Genomic DNA, 18,308 nt, shown 5'->3' with positions numbered 1-18,308 from the left:
ACACAAGGTGAGGCACGACATTGATGGTTCTGTAATTTTTCTCTTTTTTTACATTGTAATTTAATTTCAGTTCAGTGAACTCATGAGAACCTGTCAACTTCTGCCTTGAAACTCAACCTCTGGAGTTCAGTCCCTTGTTCAGTCCCTTGTCACAAGGCCACCAGGTAGCAGAATGCATCTGCTTTGTGTTTACAGTATTCCAACAAACTCACAGATCTGATAGTCGTCAAAAAAATACTCTGATACATTTGTCCATTTCCAGCTCCTTCCACGGTACATAATGGTTTTATTAAATTCCATTTAGCATGAGGATGGAGGTGCAATTTCAAAGAAATGCACTGGTAGACACACTGAAGATGCTCATTGTTGTTGTATACAGAGCACACACACAGCACACTGATGCACATAGCCCCACAGTACATTAACACACAGCTGGCCACAGCCGCACGCATGCACACACGCACGCACGCACGCACGCACGATACACAATTCTGGTCTAGAGGTTTAATCCTGTGTTTAACACATAGAATTCCGACTTGGTTTAACAAAAGATAAAGCTAAATAAATAAAAGCGACGTGGGTAATACATAATTAAAGTGACGGTTCAGGACTACCATCCGTGGATTTAATTTCTGTGAATATTTTTCTAAATTTAATCAACGGTGTTTATTAAACAGCGTCCATATTAAATCAGCCATTCTGTCCGTGTTTTTTTCTTTCTTTTCCACCCCGTGTATATTAAACTTAATATTAAGAAAAAAAATCCGAACAAATTGATTTTCACACGGCGAGTATTGCCCTAGAAATTTGTGTCTCTTCAACGTGCGATGGATAGATAGTTGTGCATATTAAATATTTTTTTGTCTGAGCCGTGTGGAAGTCAAAATTTGACTTTTCCTCAGTTTTTGGGAGAAAATGCATCAAAATGTATTTTGATACCGAATACCCCAAATTAAATTGTATTACACTACAAAATATTGCTACCAAAACATAGGTCGATCAAAATAAAATCCACCAAATCATGTAGAAAAAGTAGGCTTTTTTGTGACCCGACTTTACATAGGCTAGCTTTTGATAGGTGGGTATGGTTGTCCCCCCTCATGACTGCATGGGCTCTCCATCCCTGTCCTAGTATCTATGCAGCCATATATTATTCCTGGCGGGGTCCCCCCAATTCATACCACTGCCACTATCTATTGCAAATTCCCTAACTGCCGTTTCTACCTCCTTCCCCACGCTGCCGGCGGGGCTCTTGCCCCAATCTTCGAGAGTGCTGTCGTCTGGTCTCCCCCACCACTGCGGTCCAGCCCCTCTTTCGTCATTGCCTCCACCCTGCTCACTTCCGTCGCCACCTGCTGCTCCCCACCACCGCCACCCGGCCCCATCCATCATCTGAGCCTCTTTATGAACCCTGTAAAACTGACTGACATGCTGGTCACCAGTCGGCACCCTGAGCCGACCATAGGAGGATGGGTTTCCCCCTTGAGCCTGGTTCCTTCCAAGGTTTCTTCCCATCTGCCACAGGGAGTTTTTCCTTGCCACTGTTGCCTTAGGCTTGGTCCTGTGGGGGTCTACGCCAAGGTTGTCTATAAAGCGTATTGTGACAACTGCTGTAAAATACACTATACAAATAAAATTTGATTGATTGATTAATTGCTTGTTATAAGGTCAGTTTGGTCTTAATGGAGGCTCTGTTCAGGAGATATAGCTACAAGTCAAACAGATTGCTCGCTTGTTTTCAGGTCCTCAAGATTTAAAAAAATCAAGCTTTTAAAAAAGATTAAACCTGATACCGTGTCCAGAGGGAGGAAAAAGGCAGTCAGTTGAAGGGAACGCTGTAGGTGGTGTAGCTGGCCACCATTCTCCTCGGTCTTCTCAGGGGGCTGTGAGCTGAAAAGCAGCCGAAAGGAAAGCAGGTTGCTGGTCTTACGGCAGAGATCAGGCTTTATCACGTAGTGCCTTCACAGTTCCACACAACAGGCATTGAGTTTGGGGGGTGGGGTGGGGTGGGGTGGGGTGGGCTGGAGGGGTGGGGCGGCGGGGGTTCATGGGATCATGCAGCCCTTTCCTGAAAAGGAACACTCTCTGGAGTGCAGGGGGGCAGAGCTCTGTGCTAAAGCTGTCATGTCCAATATGAGCTATTTTGCTGATGTTTCTTTAAAGAACATGGGGGGTACTTCTTATTTAAAGGCATTCATACATAATTATAGATATCACAAGCCGAAACTCTGTCAATCAATAAAAAATTACATTGCTAATATGGTGGGTTATGGTGTGTGTGTGTGCGTGTGTGTGTGTGTGTGTCTGTGAATGCATGTGTGTGTGTGTGTGTGTTTGCAACTGTTTTAATCCTAATTCATTCAGACTTATGTTACACAGTAAAATAAGAACCACCATTCATTGACACTAAAAATGTTTTTCGACGTGGCTGCTTTCATATTCTATAGTTGACTCTCTTTATCCTGAAAATGTACTTTTAAACATAATTTAATATTGACATAGGGGTGGAAAGCTGTCATAAATCCACAAATACGATAAATTGACTACATTTCTCCAGGCGTTTATCAGTAAAGGTATTCATCAGAGGTATAGCCCGAAGGGAAGGGGCCATTGTTTATTTCCTGGTGAGACTTACGGTCTAACGGTGATGGAGTATAGGACTGTAAGAATGTGATCACATTCGAAAAAGATCTCATTGTGTTCCCTTGGTTTGGACGAGCTGAATAAAAACCAAAATGCATCTACTTCTGCTTTCGGCTTTCATTTCATCCTTTTAAAAGAGCAATGAGGGTGCAGGTCAGTGAACTTCGGTATTCTAATCTAACTTCTTGACAAATTATTTGCAAAAATTACAGGTTTATATATTAGTTCTAATAAATGCATTAATGATACATACTGTAAAAATGTATTGCATCTCTCTTAGGCATTATTCAGTATCATATGTCAATCCTATTATTTCTGTTAATAGAATGACAGAATTGTATGTACTGATATTAATAACGTATATTACACAGTATTATTGGTAGCACTATAATATGTGATCAGATATATACTGGAAAAAATACAGCTCAACAAATTCATCTTTAGAATAAAATAGATAATTTTCTTTTTCTTTTTTCTTTTGGAACACTGGCAGTACTTATTTTGGTTTTCGATTAACCATTCATGAACCTTTCTCATGCTGCTGTTGCTAAAATGGAAGGATTTGACAGAAAATTAAAATCACATGTAGTATGCATGCTTATCCTTAAATGCACACTGGGCCATTGCTGCCACGGTCGGTTGTTCATCAGAACAGGTTTTGCGAGCAATGGTCTGTGCAATCAGCAGGCGTACCGGAGGCTGAGATTATTATTATAATTCCGTATTGTCCAGATATTATTGTTAGGCAAAACATACAGAAAAATCGATTAAGAATGTTGTTTTATTTCTTCTTTTTTCTTTTATGCCATTTGTACACAAAACAATTAAACCAATAAACCTTAAAGAGTGGAATTACTTGTATTTGGCTGGTGGCGTGGATTTTACTAAAATGTGTAACCTGTAAATTATACCTCTAAAATATAAATCTGGAATGCAGTCAGGCCTCAACCTCCTTTATAAAAAGCAACTGCTGTACTTCTGTCCTCAGCAATCATCAATGTCCCCAGACTACTTAATTAGATGCAGCTGCTGACTGGACTGTGTTCCTCTGACTGACAGGGCCTTTAAACAGTGGTGGCTCAGCGCACAGCTGTTCCTACACAGCTTTACATTGACATGCACAAGGGTTAGCATCCTGTCCAGCTTCTGCACGAACGGCCACAGAGGACAATGTGTTTTTGGTGAACTGTAAAGCATTTTACTTGGAACAGACAGCATGTCATTTTTAATGGTTAAAAATGATATGTGGCTGTGATGATATAATGCAAAGTAGTGGTTTTTAAATTGGCATGGATTAATAGTGACAGAATGATAACAAATGTAGTGTTCATCTAGTGAAGCAACTGTTGTGCATTGTGTGGTGTTGCATTGCATTTTGTTTTACAGGAATGGCCATAATTTGGCATAATCACTATGCCATCTGCCCTAAGGAGCAACATTGTAAATGATGGAAATTAAGGAGCAATTGCTTTGCCATCTAGGACCAAATCACAGATGGACCAGTCGCCCTCAGAAAATGTGTCCTAACTTTCTGCCCCTGATTTTCTTTTTAGGTGTCAGCCTGAAATCATGCATTTCTGCAACACGACTCTTACACATAATCCATTTATTTGCAAGCGATTCGTTTTTGATATTAAACAAAAAAAAAAAAAATAATATTAACACTATTAGCAGAAAACTATTAGACTGATGTATTAAGGATTTTACAGTCTCCGTTGTGTATACTGATTCACGTTTCATTAAAAGGCTATATATATCCGGTTTTGGAAAACCCGTGACCCCAGACTAAGCGTCAAGTACCAGCTGCGTTTTATCGAAATGTCACAAATCACCTATGGTACTTTGCTTGGTCAAACTCCAACTCAAATCGTTGCCAGCCGTTCTAAGTTTCGCAAATCAACTGATTGGAAGCACCATAGTTTAAACGTAGCCTGTATTTGATTCACTCTGCGTCACCTCTTCCCTTTTAAATGAATGACCTTTTAGAACGCAACGTGTTATTATTGTTTCTAAACAGCCGGATTCCGGAATTAGTTTTTAACACCATATTTAGGAACTGTCGCTAAGTAACAATATCTCTTCATAACAACCAAATTCGGCGAGTACGGATCAATAAATCCCCTTCAGTCTATCCAGTTGTATATGTTTATGTTCGGTTTTATGTGTTTTGTTAATACTTCTTTCTTACTCGGAGGCTGGATGTAGTAAATTCGCTGCAGTGCAGAGTCGGAGGCTGAAAATTACCCACTGCCGTCGATGACATGCGGCACAGTGACCCACAGACGTAGATCCGCCTTGGATTTCTGTAGGGATGCCCCGACCAGTAAGGAGGCCAGTAGCTCCCGAGCTCCCGTGAATTCGAACCATGCAGGCGCGCATTTAACGGTATTAAATATGTCGCGAGCGTGTAGGCTGCTTTAATGCTGTCGAGATGTCAAGAACAATGTCCTTCAAATGTAAATTTGAGTTTGAACACAATTTTATTTGGTTACAATAAAATGCTGGTCATAGCACTTATGGGGTCGAAACGTACAAGCTAGTAGTAATTCGGTAACTAAGTTTATTAACGAAACTTGTTTGTTTACACACTAGTTACCTAAGGTATCGAACATTTCTAGGCTACACAATGCAAAAATAACCGACGTCACAGTGAAACAAGAATCACTGTAAATTATCTCTTTTATCTTCACAATGATGTCACAGACGTACATGTACGCTGGAAATTTGCAACCAATTCATCATTGATCACTATTACTTCAGCTGACTGAAAAAGACGAAACACTGCAAACAATTAACAAAATGAGCTTCAAGTATTCATTTTTATGTTGTTGTCCGGTAAGTACTTAATCTTTATATTTAATTGTCGATGTTATCGCCTTTTTGTATCAATTGGTTTCATTTCACAAGTCAATTCTTGCACAAAACAGACCTGGGATTAATATAATATATAATGGAGTAACTATTTTAAAAAGTAATCAAATGCAAAGATATTTTCTCTAAATAGCATTTTTCAATTTAGAGTATTTTGTTAGTTACGTTTTATCGTAGAATTATTTAGGATATAGTTTGACATAAACAGAAGTCAATAACCTATAATCATGGAGTGAAATTCATTATAAAATATGATCTTACATAATTGATGAACTGAGGTTTAAACTGGCATTAAAACAATATTCTTTATTCAAATGACAAGAACGATGTACCATACCATCCATATGATTAATAATTTTTAAAACACGTTGGCCCAGGTTAAGGATGATGAGAAGAAGAAGAAGACTAAGAAGAAATGTAAAAAAGGGAGGGAAGGAAGAAAGGCACAGTCAGCATCTGCAGACCAGCTGGCCCTAAATAACAACTGCCCCAAGAAGACAGTGGTTACCATCGGCTGTGGGGAGGGGCCGGCTGTTATTATTGTCTGCACGGAAGAAACATCTATTGCCATCGACTGCGCTAACGAGACAGCTCTCACTACTGCCTGCGCTGAGGAAACAGCTGCTACTATCGCCTGCGTGAAAGAGCCAGCTCTGACTATTAGCTGTGCAGGGGAGACATCTCTTTCTATCAACCGCACAGACGAGCCAGCAGGTACCGTCAGCTGTGCTGAGCCAGCTCTTAACATCGGATGCACGAAAGTGGCACTTCTTACCATCGACCGCGCAGAGGAGCTAACTCCTAACATCGACTGCACTGAGCAAGATCTTACCATTGACTGTGTGAAAAAGCCAACTCCTACCATTGACTGCGCAAAGGTACCCACTCCTGTCATCAGGTGCGCAGAGGAGCGAGCTGTTAACATTGACTACGCAGTGGTGCCAGTTCTTAACATCAACGGCACAGAGCAAACTCTTACCGCCGACTCCATGGAGGGGTCTGATATTACCCTCAACTGCGTAGAGCAAGCTCTGTCCATTGAATGGATGAAAGAGGCAGATATTACCATCGACTGCATCGTGCAGCCAATGCCCACCATCGACTGCGTCGAGCAGCCTACGCCTACCATCAACTGCGCTGAGCAGCCAACGCCCACCATCGACTGCGTCGAGCAGCCAATGCCCACCATCGACTGCGTCGAGCAGCCAACGCCTACCATCAACTGCGCTGAGCAGCCAACGCCTACCATCAACTGCGCTGAGCAGCCAACGCCCACCATCAACTGCGCTGAGCAGCCAACGCCCACCATCGACTGCGTCGAGCAGCCAATGCCCACCATCGACTGCGTCGAGCAGCCAACGCCTACCATCAACTGCGCTGAGCAGCCAATGCCTACCATCAACTGCGCTGAGCAGCCAACGCCTACCATCGACTGCGCTGAAGAGCTTAACACCTACCATAAACTGAGCAGAGGAGCTAACTCCTACCATCGACTGCGCAGAGCAGCTAACTCCTACCATTGACAGCGCCAAGCAGCTAACTCCCACCATTGACTGCGCAGAGGAGCCAACTCCCACCATCGACTGCGCAGAGGAGCTAACTCCCACCATCGACTGCGCTGAGGAGCTCACTCCTACCATCGACTGCACAGAGGAGCCAACTCCCACCATCGACTGCACCGAGGAGCTAAATCAAACCATCAACTGCGCTGAGGTGCTAACTTCTACCGTCCACTGCACAGAGCAGCTAACACCTACCATCAACTGCAGTGAGACAGATTTTACCATTGAATGCAGGAAAGACTCACTTCCTACCATTGACCCGACTGCACTGAGACAGATCTTACTACTGACTGTATGAAAGAGCCATCTCCTACCATCGACTGCACAGAGGAGCAGACATTGGCCCAGAACATCGACTGTGCAGTGCAGACATCGGCCCAAAACATCGACTGTGCAGTGTAGACATCGGCCCAGAACATCGACTGCGCAGAGCAGGTACTGGCCCAAAACATCTACTGCACAGAACAACCTGCTGTTCCAATTGACTGTGCAGCAGCTCTTGACATTGACTGCACAAAGCCGCCGTCCCTGTCTGTTGGTCATACTGACCAGGAAGAAGAACAAAAGAAGAAAAAGCAGAAAAAATAGTCTTTGAAGAAAGGAAGGAAGGGGACAAAAACAGTCCACTGCTCAGAAGAGCCAGTCCTAACTCTCCACTGCTCAGAGCAGACATCGACCTGTAACATCGACCGTGCAGAGCAGACATCGGTCCAGAACATCGACCGTGCAGAGCAGCCAGCTCTTCCTATTGGCTGTGTAGAAAAGCCTGCTCTGTCTATTAACTGCACAAAACAACAAAGGTAGCGTTTTCCACTTCATTTCGTTTAATTTCATTTTGGCACTTATGTTTGCTGCCCGGGCACTCAATTTCCAAAAACAAAATTGAGCATGTTTATCCTATACTCATTTCTGTTTCATAGGCTGGAATTCCAAAGCTGTAGGAAGTTCCTGGAGGAACACAGGATCCAGAAGGAGACCCAGAGGATTACGATCGATCACACTGTTCTCGGGTAAGAATCACAATCAGTTTATTCAAGCTCCACCATGGGATGAATGCGCTGCATCCTATTGACAGGCACCGAAGAAAAACAAATCAGTTGTTCTCACTGGGACATCTTTTGCACTCCCTTTCTCTAGTGTGCTTATATTTAATCTTAAATGTTCTCCAGAAATTATTGTTGATTAGAATTCTATTATATTTATTATATTGTTTCAGGAGTAGGTAAAAACAGATGGAGTAAGGTATGTAGATTAGAACCGGTGTGCTATCTAGACTGCTTGATTTTCATACTCTTCCATCCTATATCATTTTATTGTATAATTTCTTCATCTTCCCAACCCCTGTCTCTGAGACCCAGTCTTTCTTTGCAAAACTCTGTCAGTTCATGTACTGAAGATGTAGAAACAAGCCCATTTACTGGCTATGAATGACCTATTATCTGGCTTCCACACAGTAACAGAGCAGGAAAGTGTTCGTGTCTCTGCCACAGGTTCCCAAACATCAGGAACACATGTTACATGAACGCGACTCTCCAGAGTCTCTTCAGTCTCCGAATCTTCACCCAGGACATCAGGGGAGAGGAAGGCTGCTGGAGGTCAAATATGACCACTTTACGGAAGTATGTAGGTATCTATCATTACTGATTTGCAGATATTACTGCTGGTAAGGATGGCACTTTTATGTCAGTGTTTTTATATTGGTTATGGATTAATGGTGGAACAGGAATTGTGGATTTTATGTAAGTCTGTTTACCTACTATTAAAAATGTACTCAGTCCAAGAATTCGCATGAAATTATATTTTAACTATCTTTATTGAAAAGCTTGTGAATGACAGCTGAAAACTATTTTTGTGTCCCTATATGAAATGTTTTACTCATATGTTCTTTTTCTATTAAATAAAGATATTGCAACAACTGCAGTATGAAATATTTTCCTCATAGATAAAATTTATGGGTTCCCAGCCCAGTGTGTATGCTAGCTGGGTTTCCTTCCAGCCATAATTACCCTCTGGATAAGAGCGTCTGCCAAATGCCTGTAATGTAATGTAATGTAATGTAAACTCAAGTAGCAACTTTCTGACTGCCTGCTGCCTTTCTCGCCCCCTGCAGGTGCCTTGTGGATCTGCACTCAGCAAGGGCCGGTCACAGCAGAAGGCAAAAGATCAGCCTGCTGAAGACCTTAAAACAGACCATCGCGACAAACTTCAGCGACTTCTGTGAGAATGAGCGGGCAGGTGAGAGACACACACGCACAAACACACACAAACGCATGTACACACACCCCAGTGTTCTTCAGATATTTCTTCCCGCAGGCAAGATTCTTTTAAAAAATACAGGCACATTTTCCGTAACCTTTATAAATATCGGCATGAATAAGATGTTTTCTACATGCATGCCAATAAAGTAGCTGCCTTCTTTAACAGATCGATTGAATCAAATGTTTATGTTAAATGGAGATTGAGAGCATTGTGCTTTAAGTAGCAAATCAAGATTGAGGAGATATGGTGTATGATCTAGCATAGAAAATAATTGATCATGAATCCAAAAGGCAAGGGTCTCCAAAGGCTAGGACCATGTCACTGTTAAAGCCTAACACCCTCTCCTTCTCTCATGGGTTTTCTGTGTCTCACTGCAGGATGCTCATGAGTTCCTCTGTGTTCTCCTGTCCCAGCTTAAAGAGGAGGGGGTTTCCCTGAGGACAAGGGAGCAGAGCACCCCTACACCTGTTCCATCGAGGAAAATTTTGAATTTGACCTCCTGACCACCAGAATGTGCCTCAGGTGAGCCGCCAATGTGCAGTCTCTCCCATGTGCTCGGCTAAACTGAACAGTTGGATTTCACTCCTTAACTGGAATTGTCTCCATCCCCACCCGTGTCTGTTAGCATTAAATTCTGTGTGTCTGTGGTCCCCTCTCCAAGGCTGTGGGGAGAAGGTGCATAGAACAGGGCTGCGTTTCCCAGAGTCTCCTTAGCGCTACGTGCGTCGTAAGGTATCCCTTAAGCTCTTCCTTTAGCTCTCGAGCTGTTTCCCAGCGTCTCCTTAGCTAAGGTATACCTTAATCTCATAAAAAACACGTTTTCAACGTACAAAAATGCCAAGTTACTAAAAAGTATTGATATCAAAATGACGCCAAGTTACGATACTACAAACAATATAGGCTATCTTGCCTCACCGAAATGACATAAGATGTATCTCAAAGCAATGCTACCCAATATTTCCTCAGTTCTTTCAAGTCACTTGGCCCTGTGTATAAGCATGCACTACATGGACAGGCCAAACATATGTGTGGATGGCTCTCTCACAGTCAAGATTGATTGAATAGGTGTGTGTATGTTCAATTTGTATTGGTATGTAGGCCTATGTATTTCGCTGCCCAGGCTTTCTGTTGCGTGAATGATAGTATGTTTCTTGGTACAAGTGTGTTTGTGAATGTGAATGTAAGATGCTGCCAGGGAAATGTCCCCATGCGGATAAAGAAGTTCTCTATGTATGTATGTACAATATGTTTTACATGCAGTATTTATTGTACATAGCAAATATACAAGAACTTGCACATGTACTCAAATTCAGTTCAGAAGCAAGTATAAACATGTTTTCTGGAGAAATGTGCTTCCTGTCGTTGCTCAGCAGCAGTTTTGTACATTAATGAATTTATACATTAATTTCAATGTTCAATGTGTTCCATGAGGCAATTCGAAATATTTGTCTCTTTGATCTGACAGAAAGTGTGCATGACATTGTGAAATAGTAAGATTAGAAAACACAGGGCCAAGTGACTTGAAAGAACTGAGGAAATATTGGGTAGCATTGCTTTGAGATACATCTTATGTCATTTCGGTGAGGCAAGATAGCCTATATTGTTTGTAGTATCGTAACTTGGCGTCATTTTGATATCAATACTTTTTAGTAACTTGGCATTTTTGTACGTTGAAAACGTGTTTTTTATGAGATATCAGTTCTTTTTGCAAAGCGTTTTATTATGAGAGTGAGAAATGCGACCCTGTAAAAAACGGGTGTGGATTATGGCTATCGTTGTGTGAATTTGTACAGTCTGATGAGCGTGTACCGTTCAGCAGTTTCGGTTTGCTGTGAAACAGTGTCTGTGAGAAAGGATGCAGTGGCATAAGCGTAAACGAATCAGAAACGCAGATTAAATATGGCCAGTTTATGTACTCACGGATTTGACGTCCATCCAACGAGCCTTGACTGACAAAAGAATCAGCAAGTCAGTAGAATTATAACTCCCTAGGTCGCAACTTGTGTAGCCTTCTGTCCTGCTCCATTGTCTGTTATTTCGTGGAGATGCACTTTTAGTGTTTGTAAGGTTTATCCTTCTGTGCAGCTCCGTTGTCTGTTATTTCGTGGAGATGCACTTTTAGTGTTTGTAAGGTTTATAAGGTATTTTGATAGGCTTATCTGCAGGTAGGAATCATCTTCGCTGTTTTGCTAACCTAGAACCGGAAAACATGATAGCGCAGAATAGGAGCAGACGCATATGTCCCAGCAGGCTTTGCATATGAGAAAATGACAACAGTGTGAGAGAAATTAGGATGAAATTACGAAATTCCGTAGTTGAAACAATATGTTTTTAGCAGAGTGGGCATGTAGGTGAAGGTTGACATGATCACGGAGTATAGTGCGAAGTAAATGGAGTGACCATGAGCGAGCTTATATTCCTTATCGAATGGTATATATAATAGTCGCTGTATAGCATTAACGGTTAAAGTGGAGGTTTAAGTAACATGTGAAATCCATTGCATTGCTGTGTTTTTTTTCATGTTCAGTGCTAGTAGTTATAACTATGAGTGAATCATGATTTTAGATGTAAATGTTTTAATGGGGAGTTGCAGAACGTACACGTAATTGTTTGTATGTGGCTAGATAGAGAACAGGGCAAGGTACCATGAATGTAGAAACGTGGCGTTTGCTGATAAGAAGGTTTTGTACGGTGGCCAAGTGAAGAAATGTAGTTAGTAGAAATGGCACAGCGGTGAACTGGTGTAACTTTGTAATAAAAGGAATACATTTGCCGTCATGAAATGCATATGGGTGGCCATGAGTGAGTTTTGGTAAAGCAAATATAAGGGTAAGAAAACGTTATTAGTGAGGGTAAAAGCAGGTTAAAGAAACGTGTCTCTAGCTGGGCTTGAACCTAAGATCCCGTGTCACCAAGACTGTAACCTTACCCACTAGGCCACAAGCAGATTAGCTATTAAACTTCGAAATGTTTCAGAGTAAGAAGGAATGGGTATTTTGCCTGTGTGTGCGAGGTTTTTAATTGGGTGGTCAACTGGTGTAACTTTTTAAATAAAAGGAATACATTTGCCGTCATGAAATGCATATGGGTGGCCGTGAGCGAGTTTCGGTAAAGAAAATGTAAAAGCGTAGGAGAACGTTAATGTCAAAGAGGAAAGTATGTGAGGTTTACCAGTCTGCCACTTTGTTAGGGGCAGCACCATGACATATGCAATGCGTGAAATATAATTAGCAAACCTGTCCGTGGTTTTAAAGAAGAACACAGGCGAGTAAGCGCAGAAGAGCTCCAGTTGAATCCATATAGCTTTGCAATATTTTAGCCGGTGAACAATTGAACGTGCAGACGGAACGTCATAATACTGTGGTGCAAAAGCAATAATTGAGAAATAGTAGGCAATTATGAGTGAAGGTAAATGCAGGTTAAAGGAGTAACATGGTGGTTGAACGTGACACTTCTCAGTTGTCTTTAGGCAAGAACAAAACAAATGTGCATAATTTTTTTTTTATTATTCAGTCATTTCAATGTACTTTAAAACGTGTTTTTCTAAGCCTAAATTTCCCACTATAAAAGTTCACCCGAACGGTCTGGGCGTGGTAATGAGAACTGTCAGTTATGTTAACTGTCAGTCAGCTATGATTGACAGACCGTGGCCCGTTACCATAGCTACCCCCATGCTACTTGCTGTTTTTGGGAGATTTTTCACAAGCTAGCTAGCTTAGTAGTATATGAAGTACCGATAGATAGCTAAGGTAAAGACGTTGACTTGTATCCAATTATAATTTTTGCTATCCAGCTAGCCAAGTTAAGATGAAAGCACAACTATGACATCCTCATAAAAGCAAACTAGCTAGCTAACGTTATCGATAGCATTGCGTTATGAAAGCAAACTACCTAGCTAGCTAACGTTAGCTAGCTAGCTAAATTAATATAACCAGAAATAATCTAATAGTCCTTAAAAGTCACTCTAATTTAAGTGAACCTAACGTTAGTCAAATATGTGCATTGTCTTGCCTGTAAGCCAGCCGCGCAAACTATGGGTCTGGAGTTATCCATGGGTTTACGGGGCGTGGGAAAGGGGAGTGGTGTGGGAGTGCTGTGTTCGTGACGGACCAAGTTGACAACTTTGTCAACCGTTTGAAAATAGGACGGAAAATTTAAAACGCATATTTCTCCAAAAATGCAGAACGGACATATTTAATACTGTACTCATTGTGTTTCTTCAATGCCTCGTGTGCAAGTAGCACATAAAAACGAGAAAGTGTGAAAATCACCATGGTACTCCTTTGAAGAAAGGCGCTCTTAGCTGGACTTTAACCTTCAACCTTGTGTTCTCAAGACTGTAACCTTACCCACTACGCCACAGGCGGACTAGCTGTTTGTACTGTCAATGTTTCAGAGTAAAAAGGTATGGATATTTTGCGTGTGTATGCGAGTTTTCCATTGGGTCGTGTAGGTGAAGATTTGGCGGTGTCAGTAAAATGTCCAATGGGGAGACATGTTATTAGTGGGATAGGCGGCAGGAAAAATAAGAATGAGAAGAAGAAGAAGAAGTAGGAGAAAACACAAAATCCCCTTAGTTTGGGGCTTTATTGTGTGGACATGTGAAGTTGTTTACGAAATCTGTCTGTTGAAATGGGGTCAGAATGTACAGAATTTAATGTTTTTAAGGGCTGAGTGTCTGTGGCTGTTGTGGTTATTTCTGTGGGGAACCCTGAAAAGTGCCAAACTCTCGGTGCTGTATAGGTATGGGGGCATGCCCCCGCCAAGGCGTAACTTGGCAGGATGGCATACCTGCCATCCCAATAGTAACCACTGTCTTCTCGGGGCAGTTGTTATTTAGGGCCAGCTGGTCTGCAGATGCTGACTGTGCCTTTCTTCCTTTCCTCCCTTTTTTTACATTTCTTCTTAGTCTTCTTCTTCTCATCATCCTTTACCTGGGCCAACGTGTTTTAAAAATTATTAATCATATGGATACCTGTTTACCTGACACAGAGATGATGTTTTACACACCAAAATATGGTGCATTGTTCTTGTCATTTGAATGAAGGATATTGTTTTACTGCCAGTTTAAACCTCAGCCTAACAATTATGGAAGATCATATTTCATAATTGGGATGGCAGGTATGCCATCCTGCCAAGTTACGCCTTGGCGGGGGCATGCCCCCATACCTATACATTGGATGGACGTCAAATCCGTGAGTACATAAACTGGCCATATTTAATCTGCGTTTCTGATTCGTTTACGCTTATGCCACTGCATCCTCTCTCACAGACACTGTTTCACAGCAAACCGAAACTGCTGAACGGTACACGCTCATCAGACTACAAATTCACACAACGATAGCCATAATCCACACCCGTTTTTTACAGGGTCGCATTTCTCACTCTCATAATAAAACGCTTTGCAAAAAGAACTGATATCTCATAAAAAACACGTTTTCAACGTACAAAAATGCCAAGTTACTAAAAAGTATTGATATCAAAAAGTTACGATACACAAACAATATAGGCTATCTTGCCTCACCGAAATGACATAAGATGTATCTCAAAGCAATGCTACCCAATATTTCCTCAGTTCTTTCAAGTCACTTGGCCCTGTGTTTTCTAATCTTACTATTTCACAATGTCATGCACACTTTCTGTCAGATCAAAGAGACAAATATTTCGAATTGCCTCATGGAACACATTGAACATTGTACATTGAAATTAATTAATTAATTAATCCCACCATTGACTGTGCAAAGGAGCTAACGCCTACCATTGACTGTGCCGAGCAGCCAACGCCTACCATCAACTACGCAGAGGAGCTAACTCCTAACATCGACTGCGTCAAGGAGCTGACTCCTACCATTGACTGCACTGCGCAGCCGATGCCTACCATCGACTGCCTACCAACGCATACCATCAACTGCACCGGTCAGCCAACGCTTACCATCGACTGCGCAGAGGAGCGACCTCCAACTATCAACTGCGCTGAAGAGCTAACTCCTACCATTGACTGCATCAAGGAGCTAACTCCCACCATCGACTGTGCAGAGGAGCTGGCTCCTACCATCGGATGCGCCGAGGAGCTAACTCCTACCATCAGCTGCGCTGAGAAAGATCTTACTACTGACTGTATGAAAGACTCACTTCCTACCATTGACTCTGTAGAGCGGCCAACATCTAAACCTGACTGCGCTGAGAAAGATCTTACTACTGATTGTATGAAAGAGCCAACTCCTACCATCGACTGCACAGAGGAGCTAACTCCTACCATCGACTGTGCAGAGGAGCCAGCTCGTTTCATTGCCTGCACAGCAGAATTGCACAGAGCTGTTGCCATCGACTGTGTGGAACAACCTCCTGTTGACATTGCCTGCACAAAGCCACCGTCCCTGTCTGTTGGTCATACTGACCAGGAAGAAGAACGAAAGAAGAAAAAGAAGAAAAAATGGTCTTTGAAGAAAGGAAGGAAGGGGACAAAAACAGTCCACTGCTCAGAAGAGCCAGTCCTAACTCTCCACTGCTCAGAGCAGACATCGACCTGTAACATCGACCGTGCAGAGCAGACATCGGTCCAGAACATCGGCCGTGCAGAGCAGACATCGATCCAGAACATCAACCGTGCAGAGCAGCCAGCTCTTCCTATTGGCTGTGTAGAAAAGCCTGCTCTGTCTATTGACTGTACAAAACAACAAAGGTAGTGTTTTCCACTTCATTTCGTTTGATTTCATTTTGGCACTTATGTTTGCTGCCCGGGCACTCAATTTCCAAAAACAAAATTGAGCATGTTTATCCTATACTCATTTCTGTTTCATAGGCTGGAATTCCAAAGCTGTAGGAAGTTCCTGGAGGAACACAGCATCCAGAAGGAGACCCAGAGGATTACGATCGATCACACTGTTATCGGGTAAGAATCACAATCAGTTTATTCAAGCTGCACAATGGGATGAATGCGCTGCATCCTATTGACAGGCAAATCAGTTGTTCTCACTGGGGCATCTTTTGCACTCCCTTTCTCTAGTGTGCTTATATTTAATCTTAAATGTTCTCCAGAAATTATTGTTGATTAGAATTCTATTATATTTATTATATTGTTTCAGGAGTAGGTGAAAACAGATGGAGTAAGGTATGTAGATTAGAATTGGTGTGCTATCTAGACTGCTTGATTTTCATACTCTTCCATCCTATATCATTTTATTGTATAATTTCTTCATCTTCCCAACCCCTGTCTCTGAGACCCAGTCTTTCTTTGGAAAACTCTGTCAGTTCATGTATTGAAGATGTAGAAACAAGCCCATTTACTGGCTATGAATTACCTATTATCTGGCTTCCACACAGTAACAGAGTAGGAAAGTGTTCGTGTCTCTGCCACAGGTTCCCAAACATCGGGAACACGTTACATGAACGCGACTCTCCAGAGTCTCTTCAGTCTCCGAATCTTCACCCAGGACATCAAGGGAGAGGAAGGCTGCTGGAGGTCAAATATGACCACTTTACTGAAGTATGTAGGTATCTATCATTACTGATCTGCAGATATCACTGCTGTTAAGGATGGCACTTTTATATCAGTGTTTTTATATTGGTTATGGATTAATGGTGGAACAGGAATTGTGGATTTTGTATAAGTCTGTTTATCTACTATTAAAAGTGTACTCAGTCCAAGAATTCGCATAAAATTACATTTTAACTATTAACTACATTTTAACATTTTAACAATGACAGCTGAAAACTGCAATATCTTTATTTCTATTAGATAAAGATATTGCAACAACTGCAGTATGAAATATTTTCCTCATAGATTAAATTTATGGGTTCCCAGCCTAGTGTGTATGCTGGCTGGGTTTCCTTCCAGCCATAATTACCCTAAACTCAAGTAGCAACTTTCTGACTGCCTGCTGCCTTTCTGGCCCCCTGCAGGTGCTTTGTGGATCTGCACTCAGCAAGGGCTGGTCACAGCAGAAGGCAAAAGATCAGCCTGCTGAAGACCTTAAAACAGACCATCGCGACAAACTTCAGCGACTTCTGTGGGAATGAGCAGCAGGTGAGAGACATGCACTCACACACACAAATGCACATACACACATTCTAGTGTTCTTCAGATACTTCTTCCCGCAGGAAAGATTCTTTTTAAAAATACAAAAAATTTTCTGTAACCTTTATAAACATCGGCATGAATAAGATGTTTTCTACATGCATGTCAATAAAGTAGCTGCCTTCTTTGACAGATCGATTGAATCAAATTTTTATGTTAAAGGAAGATTGAGAGCATTGTGCTTTAAGTAGCGAATCAAGATTGAGGAGATATGGTGTATGATGTAGCATAGAAAAGAATTGATCCAAAAGGCAAGGGTTCTCCAAAGGCTAGGACCAGGTCACTGTTAAAGCTGAACACCCTCTCCTTCTCTCATGGGTTTTCTCTGTCTCAATGCAGGATGCTCATGAGTTCCTCAGTGTTCTCCTGTCCCAGCTTAAAGAGGAGGGGGTTTCCCTGAGGACAAGGGAGGGGCTGCACCCCTACACCTGTTCCATCGAGGCAAATTTTGAATTTGACCTCCTGACCACCAGAACGTGCCTCAGGTGAGCCGCTCATGTGCGGTCTCTCCCATGTGCTCGGCTAAACTGAACAGTTGGATTTCACTCCTTGACTGGAACTGTCTCCATCCCCGTGCCTGTTATCATTCAATTCTGTGTCTCTGTGGGTCCCTCTCCAACGCTGTGGGGAGAAGGTGCGTAGAACGGAGTCGTATAACTGCTTGTCTGTGGACTTAGTCCCTAGGGGCTTCGTCCAAGACAGTTTGGCCCTCTACTTCAAGGTAAGTATCCACCAGGGAGACTTCCAATTACTGCAAGCCGAGTGTTGAATATGTTGCTATGCTTTGTGGTGTGCAAAGTCAGTGCTGAGTATGTTACTGTGTTTTCCAGGCTGTGAGCTCTGTGTTGAGTGTGTTAGTGTGCTCTGTGGTCTGTATTGAGTGTATTATTGGGTTT

General features: G+C 42.1%; 1 protein-coding gene across 1 annotated transcript in view; it reads right to left on the bottom strand.

The window, feature by feature from the left end:
• The window catches only part of LOC118215092, an 800,072-nt gene that overhangs the window by 578,768 nt on the left and 202,996 nt on the right, over positions 1-18,308 (bottom strand). The window lies entirely within an intron of this gene.

Source organism: Anguilla anguilla, chromosome 16 (genome assembly GCF_013347855.1).
Source record: "Anguilla anguilla isolate fAngAng1 chromosome 16, fAngAng1.pri, whole genome shotgun sequence".
NCBI lineage: Eukaryota > Metazoa > Chordata > Actinopteri > Anguilliformes > Anguillidae > Anguilla > Anguilla anguilla.
The sequence above is the reverse complement of the archived record's forward strand: the minus strand, read 5'-3'. Positions and strand labels throughout refer to the sequence as shown.